The following is a 6,962-nucleotide window of genomic DNA, read 5'->3' on the forward strand; positions in this document are numbered from 1 at the left end:
TGTGGGTGTGTCTGTAAGTTTGTTCGTAAGTGTGTGTGTGTGTGTATGTGTGTGCGTGTGTATTCTTGTCTATGTGTGTGTGTGTGTCTATGGGTGTATGTGTGTGTGTATGTCTTGTTTATGTGTGTGCTTGCAATGGTGTGTGTGTGTCTATGTGTATGTGTGTGTGTGTGTATAGTGATAGACACTTGGTATGATATTATGGTCCCAAAGGTTGTAGTATTAAGTACAAAACTAGGGATGACAATGCAGGCCGACCCCACCCTTTTAGGTCCGCCCTACACTTGGCCTGTAAAATACAGGTCTAGTTAGCTTGCTCCACATTGAAAACCTAGGCTAAAACGTCTAGCCCGCCCCATATAGGTTCTGGTCTACGGGCTTGTGGGTCGACCCGTTTTTTAAAATCTTATGATAAAGCTTTCAATGTTCAATAAATTGGAAAACCTTAGCAAATTCAAAACATTAAGCAAAGACTTTAGGGAGTTGAATTTGATAATCCAACATTTTCATCATATCCATATTCAAAATTTGACATGCACGAAAATTCTTTAAATTTTAGCACATTCAGAAATACGTAAGACTTGTTTTTTTCACTCATACAAAAATTTGGTACGTCCATGCAAAAATCTAAAAGGAAAGTAATGAACATACACAAATGCAAGTTTTTTTTTTCTGCGAGCCACGAGACGCCCCGCCTCATCTTTGGCCCGTGCAGGCTGCGAGTTATGTGAGTCAAGCTTTTGCGGGCTAGCAGGCTCAATATGTCGGCCCATCTCGCACTTTTTTGTGGGTTTGCGGACTGGCTCGCGGGACCAAGCCCACATTGCCACCCCTATACAAAACTCATTACATATTAGAGATGTCTTAATTTCACTAAGGCTTACCAAGGGTTGTCTAATGGTTTTATGAAAATTTTGTAAATTGTTTGTATATATTTTATGGATGACTAAGAGAAACATTGCATAAGTAATAAAGAGGTACAATGAATACTTTTGATTTTATATTAGTTTACCCCTAATTTGAGTTACATTCAATATCAAATGCAAATTGAAAAAGGGTTCCATTGAATAATCAAATGCTTGTGAGTATTTTAACTAACATTTTTTATTTACACTAGTAAACAAGTCTCTTTGGTTTATCCATTAAACTCTTATTGAGTTTAGTAATGATTATACAACTCTTTTTTAACTAAGCACATATAGTTTCTCCTAACTATACAATCAATCTTTTGGTTTTGTAGTTTTGGGACTAAGGGTAAGACTTTGTGTGTGAAATGTGAATTAGGGTTTCTTTGGGCTAGCTTGAGTCTCAAGTAATCCTAATATGAAAATTTTGCTCTCTAAAGGAGTGTCATGCACGCTTACGCATGTAGGAAGCATGACCTTGTCACTTGGCAAGTCACACCTATATGCATGACTCTTTTGGCTCCAAATTTGAGAACTCAAATTCAAAATTCTCCTCTCTTTTTCTAGACTCCTTATAGGGTTTCTTGGCCTATAAATAAGGGTTTTCACCTCTTGTAAAATCACTTTTAGACTTGTAATGAAATGGTGCCCAAATTGTGCCTTTACTTGTCTTGAAAGTCACTCTAGGTTAGTCTTCTCGTATAGACTAATCTAGGCTTCATTCCTTAGGAGTTGGCATCACCTCTCTCTAGGAAACATCTTAAACACCAAACCAAACCTCTCATTCTCTCATTCCATCACAAGCCTCTATGCACTCCATTCAATCCATTCAGTTCATCCTCTTAAGGAGATATAAAGGCTCATCTGATTGCCATCATGATGTTTTTAATCGCTAGAAGCTTTAGGGAACGAAAATAAAATAAATAAGAGTTTTTGCAAATTTATAAGCATCATTAAAAGATCTTTTATGACATAGTACTTGTATGTTGTCCTTGGTGTTAGATTTTTTCAAAATGTATGTTTGATTTTGGTTGACAATATTATACTTCTTTTTTATTGAGTAAAATGATATGTTTTATCTAAGCAATTATATTACTTGCACTAACCACACTAAAATAAGTGTACATTATTTAAGAAATGGATTGTGTGCATGTCAAAATCTTATTTAAAATTGGTAGGTTTACTCTTTCAAACTTATAAACAATATTTTCCACATCTACTATGTTATTTGAGCCATTTGCTAAGATCCTAATCATCTTACACATACTTTTGTCTTTTCTCAATTAGTCATTAGTTTTTTCTTTGTGTAAGTTAAAAATTGGATTGTTTGATGATACTTGAAAAACAACCTATCAATCAACTGGCTCGTCTTAGTAGAATGAGTCAAGATTTTCAACCAACTTTATTGTGACAACTGTCCAATCCCATTTTTAGTAGATGAACAACAAACCATACTAAAAGAGTCCAGACTAATTCACTTTGCTATCCTAAATTATATAATGTTAAATGGAGAATCTCATACTAAAAAAGGTCATACTAACTCACTTTGCTATCCTAAATTCTATAATGTTAGATGGAGAATCTCGAATGAATGTATTGAACATTTCTTAATGTGGTTCATAATTTTTCTTTTTTTTAAAATAGCAACTTTAAATAGAACGTGTGGTTAATTTTGTAAATGTATAATTACTTTTTTGGTCCTTATTTTCATCTAAAATGTCAAGTTGGTCCTTTAATTTTTTTAGTCTTAATTTGATTTCAAATTTTGAAAAAGGAATGCAATTTGGTCCTTTTTCAGTAAATTTCTTAAAGCGAGTCAATGATTTTTCATAAAAATTGATCCGTTTCAAGAGATTTAACGAAAAAGACAAAACTACATCAATTTTTCAAAATTCGAGACCTAATTGAGACTAAAAAAACTCGATAATCAACTTGATATTTTGGATGAAAACATGGATCGAAAAAGTAATTAAACCTTTTTGTAAATAATAAGATAAAAAACTAGATATGTGATAGTTTTTGTGAATGTATTAATTTCTCTAAGTTGTTCAAAGATCATATACATTAAAAGATAAAACAAACACCAAATACGTACATCAAATAAAATATTTTATTATATATTGTTATAAATTAAAAAATAATTTATATATATTGATATATGTATATATATTAAACTATCCTTATCTTACAACCTTACCATGAATTAAGTGTCACAGAAATATGAAAGCCATTTACAGTTTAGTTTAGGTGGTTATATAAATAGTTGGTATTCTTCACGTCTCTAAAAGAATTTGAGAGTGAAAAATAGAAGGAAAAGAGAGTAGTATCTGAAATGGAAAATGCAGAATAATAATGCAGAGGATGGTTCCCACTTTGGAAAAAAATAGTGATGTGTGATGGGTGGGAGAGAAAAGGGTGTTTGTCCAGAGTCAACCCATGCATTAATTATTAGCCTTTCGATAAAATCAATGTTCGCTTCAAAACTTCAAATTCATCACTCTTCCTACCACCACTGTGCCTACAAACTCTTAGGAACTCTATATTTAGCAATTGCATATTCTATACACATTTCAGCAATGTGTGAAATGAACGGAAATCACATGCCACCTCCAAAAACAACTTTTAAAATACAAAACCAAAAACAAAATAAAATATTCTATTAGTTAAAATTAACTATACCCTATTTAAAAATTAAATATTCTCAAAATTAGCTTTTGCATAGGTTTATGAAAAAATTAATGATTTTTATAACGAAATTTGTTCTATTTTTCTTTTATTTATCTACTCATGATGGGATGAGTAATGATTAAGCAATTACTATGGCATGTGGTAATCAATGTTAAAATTATTGAGACGGTGAGAAATATATTTTTTATGATTTTTTTAAACGTGTTCGATATGATTTTTAATTATTTTAAAAACACTCTAAGGTTATCTAGACCCATTATAATTGGTATTCTTCCTCTACTTTTTCTGTAAGATTAAATGCAGTGCTTTGTGATTTTTGTAAGAACCAATTCAAGATATTTCATACGTATTTATTGTTCTACATTATAATTTTTGTAATTTTATCATATGTAGTTAATTTTTATAGTTGTTATTATGAACAGTTAATTGATTTTAAAAAAAAGATTACAAAATCTAAATGGTAAAGTAATATGTTAATAAGAATAAATTTGAATTTAATTGTTTACACTAAAAAATAGTTACAACAGCAATCCTTTGTATTAATAGTTATAATAAGACTACTTTTGAAAAAAAAGCATATAGATTTAAGAAATTTAATATTATAAACTAAATTCACCTATTTCTTTAATTACTATTTTTATAATTAGCAATTAAAAAACAGTTTATACTTGTAGTACATGAAAATTAAAATTTTAAAATATTAAATTTTACTTTAATGAAATTAATTTTTTTGAATGAAAAAGAGATGTATATTTTAAAATCTTATTAGCATTGAAAGGGCTGTATAATATCAAACTTTTACATAAACATAATTTACGTAGTTATGTAAATTAAAATAAAAAAATTTCAATATAAACTTATATTATTGCAATATTTTTTTAAGAATAATCAATCTATATTTTCATTCAAATACTATTTAACAATATTTTACATTTTTTTTCTTCATCTTATATATATACTAATAATTCGAGATCTGTATAAAATAATTACAACCATTTTTAACACGTGCAATGTTGTCACTGTTTTATTTAAAATAATGTTGTGTGAATTTTATAACCATTATAAAACGTGGTCGGCATTAATTTTAAGGAAGAATAAAAGAAAAGAAAAGTGATATTAATTTATATCAAGTTAGTTAATAGCGCATGAAAAACATTATGGTGAATTCAAAGCAATGTTTTAATTAGTTTAATTATCAAACGATAACATGTTTCATTGGAAGTAGACTTATTTGCAATGAGTTTTTTATTGGACGGTTACAGAATTCTTTTCCTCCACATTTATGATCCCAAATAAATCTGTTTGACGTAAGATGCGAATTTAAGTTTGCATCCATCCATCTTTAGTGAAAATCATGTTATAGTGTCTCAACTTTTTCCTTTGAAAATGAAAGATATGTTATTTTATATTATTATGACGTATTATTAATTATGGAAAGTTAATACAAAAATATTATTTCGTGTCGTTGTAGTATATAAATAAAAAGGGGAATTTAATTTAATAAGATAAAATAATTATATATTTTGAAATATAGCTAAAGTATACTAGTAATAAAAATATTAAAAATGAAAAATTTATTATTTAATATAAAAAAATAATATTAATTTTATAAAATTTACAATTGACTAATGTCTTTCTATAATGATTCTAATACAATAATATACTAATAGACAAAGCCTTACCCACGTGTTGTTAGATATATTAATGTTCTCAATACAAGAAAAGGATTATAAAAATAAAAATAGCTTTTAACACAAAACGAGTGCAACACAAACACATGCCAACTAAAAACCTAGGCCCTCGACATTAGATCAACACACCCACTAGTAACAACCATCTCTTATAAATAAAAGTGTTTTTCCATTGAAAATAACTAATAACCAAATGAAAAAATGCACGTAGTAATCCTCAACAACGTTGCTACATAAATCATAAGTGTTGTAAAAATTTCTAAGTGATAGATAATGATAGATAATCTAATATTCAATTAATAAGTAAAGAATGAAATTTATTTGTAAACTCTTTATTTTTGTAAAGTTATCTATCTTAAGGAGAACTTGGATTTTATTATCTAACAAAGAAGTTCTTTTCTAATATTTAAACAACATTTTTGTAGTGACAATTATAAAATAACCGTAAAAATCAAAAGTGACTCGATGTCAAAAAATATTCATAGTTTTTATTTTATGGGAGATAATCAAAAGTTATTTTGTGTACCCATTGGTGAGAACACGTGTGTTATCAATTTAATTATAATGAAATCCTTAAAAGTCTTTTGAAAGAGAATTAGATGTAGATTAAGTTTAATGAACCACTATAAAAAAAATCATGTTATTTCTACTATATGTTTATATTATGTTTCTATATGCTCACATAATTATTTGCAAACAAATTTCAAAAACCTTTCAAACTAGTAGACGTTAATATCAAATTGTCTACTTATATTTGTCTTTTGAAAATTTTTATGAAAATATTTTAAGTGATTTATGCAACTCCCTTCTAGATCTCATGTTATTTGAGTTTATATGAGAGTTACATTTTTAGAATTAATTCTTTATAAAACTTGATGGAAACCATCCAGACATCACCATTGATAAGAGGTTTGAGGAAGAAGCATCCAATATGACTCTTCTCATATGGAGAGTAGACTTTTAGAACTTTTTCTTATTCGTTTAGTCTTGTAAATAAATGTATAAAAGTTTTCTTTTTTAGTATTTTTATGTGAATTCTATTACACAATGGCTGACTTAGGATCTTTAGGGTTAGAACCAGTTATGACCACGAGATATTTTTTGGACAAAATTGGGTTTTCTTTTTGAAAATTGGGTGAAGAATAAAGAAATAAGAGGTGAATCTAAAAGTGGAAGAAAAAAATCACTCTTTCTTAAGGAGGCAACACACAAAGGATGAAAAAAAATCCTTTGATACAACCAATGGTTCTTGAATCACTCAAGAACTAGGAGAATCACTCTCACTATTAGATAAAAAAGAGAATTTATGGACAAAACTTAACTTGATTCCATTGATAAAAATGGTTCAGCTTATATAGGAGTTGTAACCTTCAGAATTACAAAGGACACATAAATTTTGAATTACAATCCACTTAAAGCTGTTAATGATCCACTCAAGTTAATAATGATCCACTACTTATTTATGATTGTAACTGAAATTAAGACAACAAAAAGCCATCCACAAGCATTCAACAAGGGTCCTCTTGGTCTTTCAAAGGCTAGTTCTTAAGTTGGCAAATGGGCCCTTTAACTTGAAAATAAAGAAAAACTAAAGTCCATTAATTGGTTAAGCCAAGACACAATTTGGTTAGCCAATTTTACAAAGCATTGGGCCATTATTTAAATAAAAGAAGCTAGA

The sequence above is a fragment of the Vigna unguiculata genome, chromosome 3, assembly GCF_004118075.2.
Source record: "Vigna unguiculata cultivar IT97K-499-35 chromosome 3, ASM411807v1, whole genome shotgun sequence".
Classification (NCBI taxonomy): Eukaryota; Viridiplantae; Streptophyta; class Magnoliopsida; order Fabales; family Fabaceae; genus Vigna; species Vigna unguiculata.